The sequence below is a fragment of the Aethalodelphis obliquidens genome, unplaced genomic scaffold, assembly GCF_003676395.1.
Source record: "Aethalodelphis obliquidens isolate GAN/ISIS:26980383/991018 unplaced genomic scaffold, ASM367639v1 scaffold35, whole genome shotgun sequence".
Classification (NCBI taxonomy): Eukaryota; Metazoa; Chordata; class Mammalia; order Artiodactyla; family Delphinidae; genus Aethalodelphis; species Aethalodelphis obliquidens.
In genome coordinates this window covers 925248-942986 of record NW_020837979.1, presented here as the reverse complement: position 1 = coordinate 942986, position 17739 = coordinate 925248, and positions in this window count along the sequence as shown.

The following is a 17739-nucleotide window of genomic DNA, read 5'->3' as shown; positions in this document are numbered from 1 at the left end:
AAGGATGAAATAAGACTGAAAGATAGAGTACCACAATTGGTTAAAAGTCAACTTCTGGGCCAAAAAGGGCCTCTATTTTACAATCGGGTAAGTGATACAAATGGACAATTAGTTGGTCAAGTGTGTCTTGTGACCAGTGCCCACCCTTATTCTAATCGTGTTACAGTAGATGCCTGGAAAGAGAACAGAGCCCTTTGTAGGGGCCACTGCATTATTCAAAATATTGTTGTCCTTTTAAGACACCTTGGAAATGATATGGAGAAGACTTTGCAATCTTATTGAAGCATGGCTACTTTAGATTCAAATATTCCTGTTAAAAGAAAGGTTTTTGTATGTCAGCAATGCCATAATACCAAATTAGAAGATAAAATAAAACTCTAGTCATAATAAGCGAAAATCAGAAAAACTGGGGATAACCCTGCAAGAACCCACAAGAAGAAAGGTATTTTTAAAAAATGATAAAAAATTAGTGAAAAAGAGAGAATAGAAATTATAGATATTTCAATATTTCTCTAGTTAATCTGTTCAGCAAAACCTTACCCAAATCCACAATTTTTGTCTTAAGTTGATCTTTAATGTTTCAAGATTTATCTGAAAGAATAAGTAAAATAGTCAAGAAATTTTTTTTTTTTTCTTTTTTTTCGGTACGCTGTGGCCTCTCCCACTGCAGAGCATAGGCTCCAGACGCGCAGGCTCAGCGGCCACGGTTCGCGGGCCCAGCCGCTCTGCGGCACGTGGGATCCTCCCAGACCGGGGCACGAACCCGTGTCCCCTGCATCGGCAGGGGGACTCTCGACAACTGCACCACCAGGGAAGCCCTGAAATAATCCTTTGGGATGCTAGATGCTTTGCACGTATCTTCATCATTTTGTGGTCAGCCAATGCTGAGAATAACACTATATTACATTCCTACCACCCCTAAGATGGGGGTGCAGGGGAAAATAGAGTCTCTTTGATTTCAACTTCCAAATGGATAATTCACAAATTTAGTGTCCACACATTAAAATATTCTTCTCCTGCATTTCTGATATGAAACTCCCATTAGATAGTAACTGAATAAATTATTAAGACAGTCATTTCCAAGATACTTACTTACTTGGGGACTGATGATTGGAAGTTATCTGTATCAGGAAAATGTATGTGACTAAAAACTTTCAAAGAAAAAGTGGCTTTATGACTCTACATCATCTAGAAACGCATCACATTTCTAAAACACTCCAATACATAAATTTAGTTACCAAAGTCATGATACAATTAATGCTATAGCATTTTTTAAGTGGTAAAAGCTAAACATTTATTTTAGAAATTCTATCATTTGCAATATTTCAACTACGGTGAAGACTTTTTTCATGGAGCGCCTATTTTTGTTGGTTAAGTTCATATTTTGTATTAGAATGAAATGAAATCAAGAATGCAGTTGATTCTGCAGTGTCTAAATTTGATAGAATATTTTTTTAAAGTATAGAGAATTATTTAAAAGTTTTATCTCATAAAGATAGCTTTATTGAATGGAAGGGGAAAAGTTAAATATCTAGGCTTGAAATATTTACAAATTTTAACATAAAAGAAAGCATTGAGAATATCCTTTTATTCAACAGAATTTTCTCTGTGCTTACTAGATCATTCAAACTGTAAAGACGACATTTTCTCCATTAAAAATATTATGCTCTAAGGACTTCCCTGGTGGTGCAGTGGTTAAGAATCCGCCTGCCAATGCAGGGGACACGGGTTCAAGGCCTGGTCTGGGAAGATCCCACATGCCGCAAAGCATTTAAGCGCGTGCACGACAACTACTGAGCCTGAGCTCTAGAGCTCGTGAGCCACAACTACTGAGCCCACATGCCACAACTACTGAGCCCACATGCCACAACTACTGAGCCCACATGCCACAACTACTGAAGCCCGCACACCTAGAGCCCGTGCTCCGCAACAAAAGCCACCGCAATGAGAAGCCCACGCACCGCAACGAAGAGTAGCCCCTGCTCACCACAACTAGAGAAAGCCCACGGGCAGCAACGAAGACCCAACGCAGCCAAAACTAAATAAATAAATAAATTTCAAAAATATATTACGTTCTATAGAGAAGAGTAAGTTGCAAATGTCAACATTTTCACAATTATTGATCATAAAATTCAGTTTTGAAGAAGACTGTAGGCAATCTCATAAAATTCAGTTTTGAAGAAGATTGTAGGCAATCTTTTTTTTTATTTTAAAAATAATAAGACTATATAAAAATACATTCTTCAGATAAATACCAATGATTTGGTCTTAGAGACAGAGCTATGAAATTGGTTAAAGTATATGAATAAATAAGTATATGAGTGAATAATTATTCTGCTTATGTTTTTCATGCATCATTGAACATGGATATGATTTTATCTTTTATAATAAAACAAGTTTTACAGTCAATAAATACATACTATAAAATTACATAATTTTAATTACTTAAAATTTTCTATCTCACTTTCAATAGTGTCTGTTAATATTTTAAAATAATTGAATTTCTTAAAAATTAGTTTCAGGGATCAGAAATAAAAGCAAGATGAATCACTCCACTAGCTCAAAAAATTATTGCAATGAACAGATTTATTTTCCCTTTCTGATTTATTTTAGTTGCATATTCTAAATCTCAACACTCAAAAACAGACTTAAGAATTAACCTAGTTATAGATTCCCACTCTACATTTGAGGAAACTAACAGTTGGATGTATTTTCCAGGTTATCCCAGCAAGTTGATTACACAGTTCAGTGTAGCACACTTCCTTTTGACCTGTATTACTAATTTGGTGACTGTTTTGCTAATGGTCCTTAAAAATCAATCATAGAATTTTTCTTATCTGTTGATAAGAAACCAACATGGTCTAATACTTAGTGGATAGCAGTTGTTGGTAACCAAATTTAGAATAGCTGTATTAACAGCATTTTGTAATTTGCAAAAACAAAGAAAATGTCTCTTTTCTAAACAATATCCAGCATCTGAAAACATGTTGATAAAAACTTCAAGCCAGTGAATATAGTTTTTTGGTAAAAAGTAAAGATGAAGAGCTTGAATCTGGGTCTGTTACTGACAGTCTTCAATGTTGAACAAGTCTCTTCTGTAGACTCTGTTCTTATCAGTAGAAAAATGTTCCCAGCCATTGTCAGAGCGCTTATTGGGAAGATGGTGAGATGCTACTGACAAGGCTTTGTGGTTTCCTCAACTGCTTAATTTCAAGGCCATCATGCCCCAGACGATTCTTATTCAACAAGCAAGAATATTTTATCACCTGTCATGTTAGCCTGGATCACAGTTAGTCCAGATAACACAAAGCAGTCATTAGAGGGACGATGTCAACCTCTGAAGGGGAGACTTGCCTTTATTTGGTGCCTTTCCAATAAAATGAAGACTCCTGCAAGTAGTAAAAAGGCAGGTCATTAAGGAAGACTTCAGTCGATGGCCTGCCAGGTTCTTTCTTCTAAAAAATGGTGAGCAAGTTTCAGAGCAAGGTCACAAATTGCACAGGAATCAAGTGAGAGGTGGTAGGGAGAGGCTGTAATTTTCAGTTACTATGTTACGGTGTCTCAAAGGAGAAGATGGACAGAAGTCGATGGTTTCCCTTTTTGTTAGTATAAACCAATGTTTCCCAAAGAGTCATTGGGGAACGCCAGTTTCTTAACATGTTCTCAAAAAAAATTAAAACATAACATTGCAGGTTTAGGAAATGCCTTCTCACCATTAGCATATCAAGGGCTCTTAGATATCCTTCCTTAAAGAAATCCCTTCAGACGTCATTGGACAAGCAATTCCCAAACATACACGGCCACATATCAATTTGAGGAAAACTGGCATAAGCCTTCACTTCTCATTGTCAAATTTCAACCAATGGGCATCTACTGAACTCTATTTCTTTTTACTGTACTTATATTTATTATTATTATTACTAATTAAATATTGGTCTGTACGAGTCCTCCTCGATGTGATTACATTCTACACTCTACCTCATATTGCTTTGGGAAGGTTAAAAGAATTCACGAATATAAAGCAACTGATACATAGTAAGTTCTCTTCTTCTCATTCCTTTTCACCTTTTGTCCTAGGCCTGTAGGAGGAGGAGTGGTCAGAAAGTTGAATACATGGGCTACTTCACATCGTTTGGGAATCAGGCCATCATCTCATCCAGTGGCGATGATTTCAAAATCACACACATGGATATTCAAGAAGATATTGAGCCTTAAATGGGTTTTGTAATGTTACTCAGGAAAGAAATTTATTAAGGAGTGTTGTCTTTGAGCATTGCTTAAGCAGGCAGCCTTTTCTATAATATTTTATTCAGGTGGTACTTTTAGCTTATCACCCAGACGTCTAATAATAACTTAATTAATGTTACTATGAAATGAAAATAATTTATAGATGAAACTGAGTATAAATGAGAATTACTTGCAAAGATCATTGGCTTGAAGAGTAGTACAAAGAAACCAATTCCCAGTGTGGTTAGAAGCAGTCTGGCCAAAAGATTTTACACAGTAAATTAGAAAATCTTGACAAAATTTTTAGTATTTCCAATTTCAGACATGAGAAACGATATTTCAGTGGTGTTATTTCAGGAATTATTAATGTGATCTGCATTCTAAAGAGGAAAGTGCTGTTGGTGGTAAAAAGCATTCAAATACAGAGCCCAGTTCCTTCCAGAGGCACAAAGGACATCAGATTAAATGTTTGCTTTTCTCACATGATCCTAAATTATTACAACGGTTTTGCTTTAGTCATTTTTGAACAGGAACGGTTTTTTCGGTTTTATGTTTTTTATTTTTTATTGAAGTATAGTTGATTTACAATGTTGTGTTAGTTTCAGGTGTACAGCACAGCGATTCATTTATACATACATATACATCTACTTTTTTTTCCAGATTCTTTTCCCGTACAGCTTATTACAAAATATCGAGTACAGTTCCCTGTGCTATACAGTAGGTCCCTGTTGGTTATCTATTTTATGTATAGCAGGTGTATGTGTTCATCGCAAACTCCTAATCACTAATGAACTTATATACCAAACAGAAATAGACCCACAGACATAGGAAACAAATTTAATGGTTACCAAAGGGGAAGGGGGAGGGATAAATTACAAACAGGAATAGTTTTAAGAGAAGAAAGGAAACAAGAATACAGCTGTGTTGTAGGGAGGGCAACTTTCTGATGGCTTCCCTGGGAATTTGTCGAACTTCCACCCTTGTTACCTAGCGACCAGTCTCAGAACCAAGCTGTGGGGTTTCTCTTGATCCCCACTGTGTTTCATCTTGAGCATCTCTAGCCTCACCTTCAACCCCCTCAACCTCAGTGTCGAGATGGTCACGCTCTCGGCAGAGCAATCACTTAGGGCTTTAACTGTAAGAGCATCGGCGGAATCCACTGCCACTGGGTCTTACGAACTGATTTCTCTCCTGTGAGCTCTTCCAGGTGGAAGGATTAAGAAATAGAAACCCATCATTCTGTGAATCCCCAGGGTGTATAATGAAAGTGTTGAAAGTTAGTGATGGGAAAGCCTGCCTGGAATTATAGATGTTTACAGTTTTTTCACTTTCTTTCCCAAACAATATGATAAATCCGTTCATGGATTTGACTGATGGTCAAGTAATGACAGATGAATTGATCAATTTTTTCTCTGATGGAGTTTTTCCTTTTCTCTGGGTATTATCTTATAATTCTTGCCAGGAATTACTTTTTACTCAATAGAAATAATCTCAACCTCCTCAATAAATCAGTTATCAGGTTTTTTTTACATACACTATCAATAAGTTTTGGAAAATTTGTTTGCAGACTTAAATGAAGAGTACCTTTGAATAAGTGAGTTTAGATTTTGACCACCCTCTAAAGATTAGTATATATTTGGACGAACAATTAATGACACGGGGAATTCAGCTAGTTCAGGGGATTATCATGCAACACACAAAAAAAAGAGGTACCTTTTGAAGGATGAAAAATGAATGAGGAAACAATTATCAAGGATTTCCACTGTAGTTGCCTGAACCACGAACTCCTTTATAAAAATATCACATCTCATTCATTTCTGTGTCCTCAGGTCTTAATGGAGTGCGCGAGCTCTCATTAATTCAATGTCCACTGCACTAAATCTAGCTAATGAAACCCACAGCACACATACATACCCAAGTGCATATTTATTCAAAATAATGTTCAGGTACAGTGGAGGTCACCACTGAAATGTGCAGACAGTACAATTAGTGAGAGGGAAAGAGCGAAACAATTGACCCTCTCTGTCTATCTTTTATTTTCCTACTTTTGGTAGATATTCATTCAATAAACAGTGCATTTTTCTCCAAACCCTCACTCTTACTCTAAAATGCAAAGTAAAGATGTAGAATTAACTGCACAGTGACGCTTGCCCTCGGTCTCGGGAAAGCAAGAGCAGTCAGTGAAGCCCGGGGCTCCACACTAAGAGGGAGCGGCGACCATTCGACCTGGCCCATCATGTCATTCCCTGGGGAAACCCACAAAGCCAGGCCAGCTTGTCAGCTCTCAGGAGAAATCCGAATTTGGGGGGAAATCGGGTTTTAAGGCGTTCAGATATGTCGGAATTCTGTGACTAAAACACAGCAGACCTGCAGACTGAACCCGGCTCATGCAACATCTCCCTGCTCCTGGGAGAGCCAGACAGCTGAGTAAGTAGGAGCTGAAAGCTCAGTGAAAACACGTCACCAATCCCAGTAACGATGGTAACAATAAACCGTTATCTCTCTACTAGTAATACAGGTTTAGGTGCACATGACTAGTATAAATTATTGGGATGCAAAGAGAAAAAGATCCTATCCACCTGCCCAAGATTTTATTCCCCAGATATAATGACCTACTTTGGTGAGGTGGAGAAAAGAAAAGAACAGACAAATGGGTCGAAATTCAAGCTCTCACCTCCTTAGCCACAGCCCAACAGCATTTAGTAAGCAAAAGAATCAAGTTACTGAATTGTTTACTTTTTTAAATAAAATACTATCCTTTCTATAATAATGCCACATTTATTTTTATTTGAAATACTTAAGTAGAAAAATTAAAAGAAGAGTGCAATTACAAGTATTAGGCCAAGGATTAGGAAAGCACGGTTAACAGGACTTTCTGCAGTCTATGTGGTACCGTACCTAAAAGAGTACATAGGGAGCTCTGGGTCAGCAAGGAAGGAGAGAGATGAACAATAATACATCCCTTGCCTTGCTTACTCACAATACCAGCACAGCGTGAACCAGTGCTTATTCCGAGAGGATCACAAGTGCATAATTACATGTGTCTTTAAATAAAATTTGACTTTTATGACTCAATTTTCATGGCATACAAAAAAAAAAAAAAGATTAAAAAGCTATTATGGGGACTTCCCTGGTGGCACAGTGGTTAAGACTCCGTGCTCCCAATGCAGGGGGCCCATGTTCAATCCCTGGTCAAGGAACTAGATCCCACATGCATGCTGCAACTAAGAGTTCACAAGCCACAGCTAATGAGCCAGCGAGCTGCAACTAAGGTCCAGCACAACCAAATGAATAAATAAACAAATATTTAAAAAATAAAAATATAAAAATAAAATATTCTTAAAAATATATTACTCTTAAAAAAGTTATTATGCACATAAGCCTGGCATACAGTTGGTGATCAATATATATTTGTTGAAAGAATGGATTGTTTTCTTACCATGTTCAGCACAAGAGCATATATGGGTCTTAGACATTTGTAACTAAAATTAACAGGAACATACCACTGGGTCTGCTCATGTAACAATCTAAAAGCCATTAATTATAGACTTATTGCAGCTAATAAAATTCAGTTTGAATATAAACATAAAAATATATACAATAAAGAAATACATAGAAATTATAGGTTAAATTGCTTTACTATTATTTGGACCAAAGGTGAAATATTTGCATACAGAATAAATCTTCTTTTAATAATCCAGGGTGTCTCTAAAATTATTTTACATTAAGAGTATAGGTAAAATGTTTATCCTTGGGCTTCCCTGGTGGCGCAGCGGTTGGGAGTCCGCGTGCCGATGCAGGGGACGCGGGTTCGTGCCCCGGTCCGGGAAGATCTCACATGCCGTGGAGCGGCTGGGCCCGTGAGCCATGGCCGCTGAGCCTGCGCGTCCGGAGCCTGTGCTCCGCAGCGGGAGAGGCCACAGCAGTGAGAGGTCCGTGTACCGCAAAAAAAAAAAGTTTATCCTTAATAAAATTTGGAAATCTATTTATTTATTTTAAGGAGTTAATCAGTAATATAAATAATTACAGTGTTAATTTCTGTTCATTTTTATATCAAATATCTTCTGAACACCCACATCTATTAAGTTGTTGAATCATGGGTTGGATAGTGGTAAAGATAACGTTCATTTTTGTTTTCTTCCTTACTGAGCAGTAATGTCAGAAGCACTTACTTACAGAATGTGTTTACATTCAACATGAACAGAGTAAACGATCAAAATAATCAGTTACAAAGTGCAGAACATGCCACCCAATGCAGATGATTCTCACTGTGACTAAGGAACAATTAGTGTCTCACTGCTATGAATCAGAGAAGATTCACCCAATGGCCCGTTACACTCACATTCACAGACTCACTGTAAAATTGTATTAGATGCTTACAGTTATTCATCTCTAAAATAGCAAGATAATTATTAGAAAAAAGCTAGCAAAGAGACCTAGCTTTAGTTTCTAGCTTTTATGATATTTATCCCCTAAAAATCTAGGATTCCACAGTGTTAAACATAATAGTTCCCGAAAGATAGCATATGTATCTTAGATGACATCAGGCCTGCTTGGTGATACTGGGAATAAAAGAAATTGTCTTATACAACATTGTAAATCAACAGTATTTCAATAAAATTTTTTTAAAAAAAGAAACTGTCTTCCGTGGTTAAGGAGTAGGTCTTCATGTCTGCTGGATCAAATTTCTCCTCACAGGAGAGCGTGATTTCTCTCTGGCAACAAGAGTGATGGATGAAGAATTGACTTATCTATTTTCCTCTTCGCTTCTAAGTAATACTAATAATACTAATAATATTAGTACTGATACTAATAATAATTCATGTGAATAGCAGGTGGAAAACTAAAGTCCATTCCCAATTATTCATCTTAACCGGGTTTCAATTTCCTTAAATGCATAAAGTATTTCTTGTGAGTACTTAGTACAGAATCCTTTATGTTAAGAAAAATATACAGCGTTCGAGAACCTCCTGGGCTGACACAAGCTTGTTTGTCATGCAAATATGAGGCTGAAATTCTGAAACCTCTGTACACGTGCACTGGAAGGGAACAACTAAGCAAGTGCCGGAAGACGGTGGGAATCAGGCATCTCACTGTTGGAGCTGGAGGCTGCAGAAAAGAGGGGAAGAGGCTCAGATGACCCCTCGGGAGCTGGACTAGATTGGGGGGCATCAGTACGAACTGGTGTTTCAAAACACATACAGATGGACGTACCGTTACAGACGGACCTCTGTAGACTATTGATAGATATGTTCATAAACAGCGGTTAGTATTCATACATATTTCCAAACTCTTTTATCTGAAAGGAGCTAGAAGAAATGATATTCCAGAAACAATGAGCTCACCCACGACCATCGTCCATAAAACAAACTAGGGTTCTTTGGCAAAAGGGCTCATTCTACAGCAGGGGGGGGAGATATACAAAATGAGTTGGGAACATCTTGTAGTTGTAGAAGGTAAAGAAATGCTAACAGACACACACACACACACACAATGGGGGACATCAAAGGGGCACAGTAGACAACTGTAAAGTTCCTAATTCTAAAGCTGGAACAACTTAAGCAACAAAATAAATAATTCAGTTGAGATATACTAATATAAATATGGTAAAATAGACAAATCTTCCATGCAGAAGAATTCCAAGTAATGTATGTAGCTATTCCCCCCCAAAAGAGGTAGAGTATAACTAGCAATTTTTCCAAAGAATACAGTGTGGAAAGGGGGAGAGGAGGGGAGGGGAGAGAAACTTCTCAGTGGAGATAATGTGACAACACGACCTTAACCGAGTAATTAAGGTCCACACCAGCAGTGGGTTGACAGCATGCATTCTTGATACGATACGAGAAGAACGGTATTTTACCTCCGTGATCTTCCTCCCCCAAACCTGCAATCACAATCTGATCATGAGAAAAACATCAAACAAACGCAACTGAAGCACATTGTATAAGTTACCTGATCAGTGCCCTTTCAGATGGTTGAGGTCACCAAAAACAGGAAGAAGTCTGACACACTGTCACAGCCTAGAGGAAGCTAAGGAAACATGGGGACTCGACATCATACGGTCTCCTGGACAGAAGGGGTAGAGACTAAGGGTATCTGAGTAAAAGCATGGGTTTGAGTTAGCAAGAATGTATTTTAGTTCAGAGCGACAACCTTACCACACTAATGTAAAATATCGACAATAGGGGAAGCAATGTGGGATATGTGGGAACTCTTTTATCTATTCACAAGTTTCCTGTCATTTAAAAATATTCTAAAATAAAAATTCATCGAAAAAATATATGACGTTGATTTTTCCCGTATTGGAATGATGGTAACTGTAGATGTTTGGTTTGGTGTTCTCCTACATGAGAGCTCGCTTCCTCTCCGTGTTGTTGACATTTACAACCTCTTACTGACTGCAATGCTTAAAACTGGCCCGTGCTGCCAGCCATTTCCGAAATTCTTACTGACGATACCTAGGATACGGACAGTGAATCTCTATTACGCTTTTAATTATATTTACAATAAGAAACGTGTTAGTTATCAACGTCAAAATCCAGTACCGGCACATCTCAGAGATACTGCAGGTCTGGGTCCAGACCACCTCAATAAAGCAAATATTGCAGTAAAGGCAGTCACACAATTTTTTGGGTTTCCCAGGGCATAAAAGTTGTGCTCGCTCCATACTGTAATCTATTAGGTGTGCAAAAAACCAACTAAACATCTAAAAAACAATATAGACACCTTATTAAAAATACTTTATTGCTCGGGGCTTCCCTGGTGGCGCAGTCGTTGAGAGTCCGCCTGCCGATATAGGAGACACGGGTTCGTGCCCCGGTCCGGGAGGATCCCACATGCTGCGGAGTGGCTGGGCCCGTGAGCCATGGCCGCTGAGCCTGTGCGTCCAGAGCCTGTGCTCCGCGACGGCAGAGGCCACGACAGTGAGAGGCCCGCGTACCGCAAAAAACAAAAAAAAAAAAAAAAAGAAAAGGTGATGCTGGTGACATTGCTTTGAGGACCACGCTTTGAGTAGCAAGGCCGCAGCCTGTAAGCCCGCTGAGGACAGGGCTCTTTTCTTTCAAGTCACTTGACTATATAGCTACCACCGAGCAGAATTCCTGGTGCATAGTGGGTGCTCACCGTGTGTTTGTGGAATGAATGCTCCCCTCCTCCAGGGACAACACCCTGCTCTGTTTAAGGCCTTTTGTTTGTGTTTTCCCTGAAATCCGTGCGTATAGATGATACATCTTTCCCAGTGTTTATAAGAAAATACTGGAGGACAGCTTTTGCTTGTTTCCTTCTTTCCTTTCACTAATGATAAATTGCATAAGAGCAGAGGCTATATGACAGTCTGCATGTTTCTCTGTACTCAGGACAGTGCTTGGAACATAAAAGACACTTAGGAAATGTATTAAGTAAATGAAGGATTTGGAAACGCAATCCCTGCTTTCCTACCCACCAAAGCTGCAACTGATCTTCCACTGACACGAATTTCTCTAACTGCATGCGTGATCACGTATTCTCTGGAGCTTGGACAGAGAGATGATGCATACTGAAGACAAAAGAGGAATGGGTGTCAGGGAGAGCACGTCCTGGAGCAGAAATTCACAAGCAGCGTCATCCTGAGGTCGGACGGAGGAGCTCAAAGGACGCGGCAAATGAGCAAACGTCTCCCCAGAAGTAGACTCAGTACAGTACGTCAGCTGCTGTTGTTTTCAGCTGGCGTTCTTTGTCATAAAGGACAGCTCCTCTGCCAGGTCAGAATTGGTCTGGCCACCTTCAAGGTCATCGTACCTCCCAGATCTGGCACTGAATCTGGACTCTGGCAAGTCCAGCTTCTTAAAGTGGATTAGGTGGGCCCCACGGAGAGCCCACATCCTGGCTGCATCCCGACGCTTATGCCTTGAAGCCCTGGTGATATTTCTCTGAGGACAGCCTCCTATTTCGTCCCTCCCTGGATCTGAGTCTACCTCCTGACCTTAGCAGTGGACACTACTTCACACACTGCCATTGCCCATGCCGGGCCTGCTATGGTCACACGCTTCCTGCCATCATCACCTGAAGTATATTCTGGTAGGAAAGACAGAAGTTAACCTGTGGCCAATGTCCAGAAGCAGAAACTGAGTTATAACTGTCAAAAACAAAATGAATGAATGAGTGAATCTCTGCGAAAAGCACTTGAGTAATTATATGAAATTCCATCTGTCTTCCCTCAATCCGTTTCTCAAAATTGCTTAAATTAATGTAAATGTAAAACTGTAAAAATGGAGTTATATCGACAGGCTATGCAACTGTTTTCCAGAAAAGCCGTGAGCTAATCATACAAACCACACCAGGTAACCACACACAGGCCCTTCTCCTCTATCTGAGCTGTTTGACCTCCGTAGGCTTTATCTCACCCAAGGTGGTTGGATGCTCTCATTGTATATACAGAGAACAAAGAAGACGAGATAAGTGTGAAAGTTCATTTCCAAATCCAGTGTAAGAAAACGGGGGATGGTCTGAAATCTTGCGCAGAGAGAGGTGGACAGTAGTTAAGGAACACTCTTACTAATTCGATCTTTTACTAGATTTTCATATATCACTGTTTAATTCACTGACACAGCTGGTGGAATGTGGGACCGAGTGAGAGAGCGGCCAGAGGGGCTGTAGCTCTATGGCATGCTCACGCTCTCTCTCTCTCTCTCTCTCTCTCTCCATCCCCTACACTCACACACTTACAGAAATACACACAGATATCTGTATCTATCTATACAGATACATAGCTAGATGTAAATATAGCTACAGATATGCAACTATACCTGTGGATACATAAGGTAGGTGTTAGATATAGGTGTCTAGGTGTAGATAGATATTTAAAATATATACAGCAAAATTTCCCAGCTCTGGAACAGCGTACGTCGGTGGGCAAGCAATGTCGGCTCAACCCTGTCTGGCTTACCTGCTACCTCCATTGCTGTTTTGGACGACTCCTACAGTCTTTCATTTTGATCCCATTTTTAAGAGGAAAGGGTATGAATTTAAAAATGACTCTCGAAACCTTCCCAAAATATCTCCTTCAGAGAACACCTTGCAGGGAAGCCAGAATCAGCCTCCAGCAGAGGCCCGGGAGGGAGGCAGCCCCTGAGCACCAGTGAGAGGCCCCTCAAGAAACCGTTCCCGCAGGTCTGGGCAAACAAAACCCCTCGACCCCTCCTCTCTGCTGCACCTCCAGCGGCTGCACCTGAAAACAACTTCCTGAGACCCTCCCCGTCTCCCCATTCCCTGCTTCCAACCAGAGTCGTGGGAAGTAGGCATTGGACATGTGCCTGGGGAATCACGCCCTGCTTCCAGGAGGAGGGGGGCGGGAGTGGCAGCGCCGCGCCCGTGTCGTCAACCCGGGACCCCGCCGGGCCGCTGGCCGGGAGCCCAGAGCCCAGCCTGGCCTGGTGGCTCCGGCGCGTCCCCTGCGCCCTGCGCCCCACGCCCGCCGGCTCGCGGGGCACTTTCCTCTGACGTCCGCCTCCCCGGCTCTGACGATCGCCCGCCTGCCGCCCTTATAAAGGGGTCTGTGGCCAATACCGGATCGATCGCCACTTCGCCGCGCCCACACCTGTCAGCTCCGCGCGCGCCGCGTTCCGGGAGACCCGGGGTGCGGAGTCTCCGGAGCCTGACCCTCCTGGCCCTGCCGCCCTGCGCCCCTGACCACCCCTCCGGTGTCCCGCGCAGCCTCGGCCTCCACGGTTCCCGAGAGGAGCCCGGACCCGCGGAGCGCTTCCCTGCGCGGCGACCTCTCCAGGTAGGAGCGCGTCGGGGCCAGCCCTCCGACGCGGCTCTGGGCCTCCCGCGGGCACGCCCGGCGGGGCGGGTCCCGCAGTCCGGGTCCTCTGGTGCGGGTGCGAGCGCGAGCGGGGGTGAAGTCGGGGCGTAGTAGGGGCGCCGGAGACGCGGGGACACCGGGGGCGCAGGAGGGACACTGGGGCGCGGGAGAGACACCAGGGGCGCGGGAGGGGCAGCGGGGCGCAGGAGGGACACCGAGGGCGCGGGAGGGGCAGCCGTCCCTCCCGGCTCTGGCTGCAAAGGCAAAACCCACCCCACCTCCCCACCCACCGCCGGGGCTCCCTTCGCCTCCCCAGAACCCCAGGGGGGCTGGTTCTTTCGCCCTAGGTCTGTCACTCACTTGCGTGCGCAGATATCTGAGTTTTCCCCCAGAAACTTGTTTGTGTAAATTGGGGAGCATGAACAGACGCGGTCACGCGGGGAAGATAAGAGAGAACAAGAGAATTCCAGGAAGTAAAGGCGTTAGAACTTGGCATGTCTCTTCCAAGCGTCTTGTTTTTAGTGCCTCTGGCGCTCCATTATGTTTTAGGCATTTCTGTATTTTAAATCGTTTTCTTGTATGTGCCATTAAGGGGGTGGAGGACGGATCGGAGGAACGGAGGACAGTGGGTGGGGACAGTTGACCGGGAGGGAGACCCTTTAAACAACGCAACCCTTCAGTGGCTGCAGCAACTTAAACCTCGGGCAGTTCACTTGTTGAAAATTGGAGGCCGTGTGGATCTGAAATGGATTTCCCTAAATTGGTTATTTTTTCCCCCAGATATTTGCATGTCACATTACTTCTGGAACAACTCCCTGAAGTTGTTTGAAAGGAGGGGTAGGATAATGAATGAACGAATATGGGTCAATTCTCAGAGTAATCTTTTATGATACACTTACACTACTGAGCAATTCTAGATCGAATAAGTACATAGTTCCAAAAAGCAAATACGGACACACTGTTCGTAAGTGATTTCTCGACTGTTACTGAGTTAAAACACAAGACAAGGTGAATTTTACATTGCACGGATTTATTTAACACAAAATGATTATTCCTTAAACAGCATCTCCAATTTTTTCTGTTTCTTGAAAACCCAAAACAAGGTTCAGTTGTTGAATAGAAACAGAGTGATGGAAAGGACACCTGTTGGCAACCACAGGTGAACGTGCGATTTCAATGTACTTCTTCTTCAAGTGGCACAGGATGTCAGGAGCCAGCACTTTCCAGGTGGAAGGGCTGATAGCCATCGTGGTGTTCTACCTCCTCATATTGCTGGTTGGAATATGGGCCGCGTGGAGAACCAAGAACAGTGGCAGCTCGGGGGAGCGCAGCGAGGCCATCATTGTGGGCGGCCGCGACATCGGGCTGCTGGTGGGCGGATTCACCATGACAGGTGGGTGCCCACGCGCCTACCCCTGCAGCCATCCACCCTAGCTGCTCCAGACACAGAGCAAATCTTGTTCTTTGTCCTTGGGGGATTCTCCGTGTTCACTACTTATATATTTAAAAAATAATTTTTTACATTTATTTAGAACAAAATTAAAACGGTTTCAACTCAGTAGCGCTGGAACTAATGCTTTTATAATCAATTACTGGACAGAATATCAGTGAAACAAATCTGGGCTATCTGGGCTGTTGAGAGGGTGGAGGCAGTAAAAACAAACAGGGGGAGGCATGTGCAGAAGTGCCTTAGCCTTACAAGTTGTGTTTCTGTTCATTAATGTGATACAAGCAGCGTCCCCTCCTGTTCATGGAGACAGGCATAAAGCTGTGACTTTGACTTGTCTTAATGAATACTAACTAGCCAATGAACACTAACTAGTGATTTTAACTAACTAGTTAAAACTGAATAAATCAACATGGGGGCAGCCCAATTCCAAATTGATGGATGTCCTGTTTTGAAACCTTATTCTCCCATGTAATGAAAGAATTTACTCACAGGAAGACGATCACATGTTGAATCCACGGCTCTGAGAAAAACATTCCCAGGAACATTGATATGAAACGAAAAAAGCCAGGGTGTGTCCTAGTAGGAATCCCTCAGTTACAGCTGCAGCTCTTGCCCATTCAAGCCTCTCTGTGCTAGGAGCAGTCTTTCCTCCTTTGCCCAGAGGTGGTTCTGATTAAGTGGTGGCTTGTTTTTCTTTTGTGTTCTTCTCGGTTGTTGAAAATAATATGGAAAAACAACAGTTTAAAATTATATCTGTACTATCACCTGATGTGTACTCACTAACAGCACACGTTTCATTTTAGACTCAGTAAGTTCTCAAATGTTAGCGACATAACCCACACTAACAGGAACTCTCAGTGGATTAGTGTGAGTGGAGCGCTCAGTGGAAACGTACCCCACTGCAAATCATATCGAGATGACGTCAAATTTCATTCCTGAAGTGCTGGTTAAAATTGATTCACCCTGTTTATCACAGAGTTTTCCAAGCCAGTCTGGGAAGACTGCATCCCTGTTTGGCCGCCTGAAACCTGTAATGTTGTAGAATAACTGATGGGCGATGGATTCTGCCTTTCAGATATTCACATCTTGTCTGTTTAACTCTTCACGATGTACATGGTTCCGTTCAATCTTCATGACGTCACTATGGAAGGGCTCTGGTTACGTCAGGACCCAGCCTCCCGTGCTTAGGAAGGGCCAGAGCCAGGGCTACACCCAGGTCTGGCAGCCATGCCGGGGCCCCTGCAGTGACCACACCCAGCCCTCCACAGGTCTCTCCCCACTTCTTTGTCAAGGTACCCAGGGTAAAAACAGCTCTCTTGTACCCTCTGTTTCTAATTTTTTCTACATACACACATATGCAGAAAAGAAATGTTTTGCAAAATATTTTCTGTGATGCACAACATACAAAGTTAGAAAAATACAGAAACATGAAGAATAAAAATCACCCACTTTCCTACCACCTGCAGATGTTTACTGAAACGTTCATGTAGATTTTCTTGTTTTTTCTCTTAGTATCCAGCTGCTGATGAATACACACCTTCATACCTTCATTTTCAGTTTTCATCAGAGCACAAACATTTCTTCTTTCCTCTAAAGGTCCACATATGATACCGTATGAACCGCATTAAAGCATTGTAATTATATGTCCTTCAGATTTCTCCTCTGACTAAGAAAATAAGAAGAAAAGCAAAACAGGAGGACAGAAGTTTTTGATTTCACTCAAACTGTTGAAAAGAATAAATGAGCTGTTGTATACCAAAGTATTTTGTTCATTGTAAATTATGATCATGTTCTATTACTCTAATTTAATAGTACATTTATTATGTCCGTAAAGATAATATTTCAGAATTTATCTTTTATCATTTAGAGTGATTTTTAATCTAATAGGCTATTAAAATGTATAGAAAAAATTTGAATTATGATATTTCTTATAAAGTGTCATGCTCGAGCTCAGCTTTTAAAGACTTTTTTTTCTCTCTCAGAACTGAAAAGAGCCCTGATCAATATCATAATTCAATTAAAATCTGAACCATATTATCTAAACCTTGTCAGATTCATTGATTGTATTATTCGACAAAGAATAAAGATTGAAAATAAAAATGCATATAATTTAAAAGAATTCTTGTTCTCACTCATGAATCTGACATGAAATATACAAACATGCAAAGGACCAGATGGATAAGAATGGAGGGGCTCTAGTCATAATAAGTGACCGAGTCTGCACTTCTATATTATAATATTTGCAATCATTCAGGCACCAGTATTCTTTCTGGAACTGGAG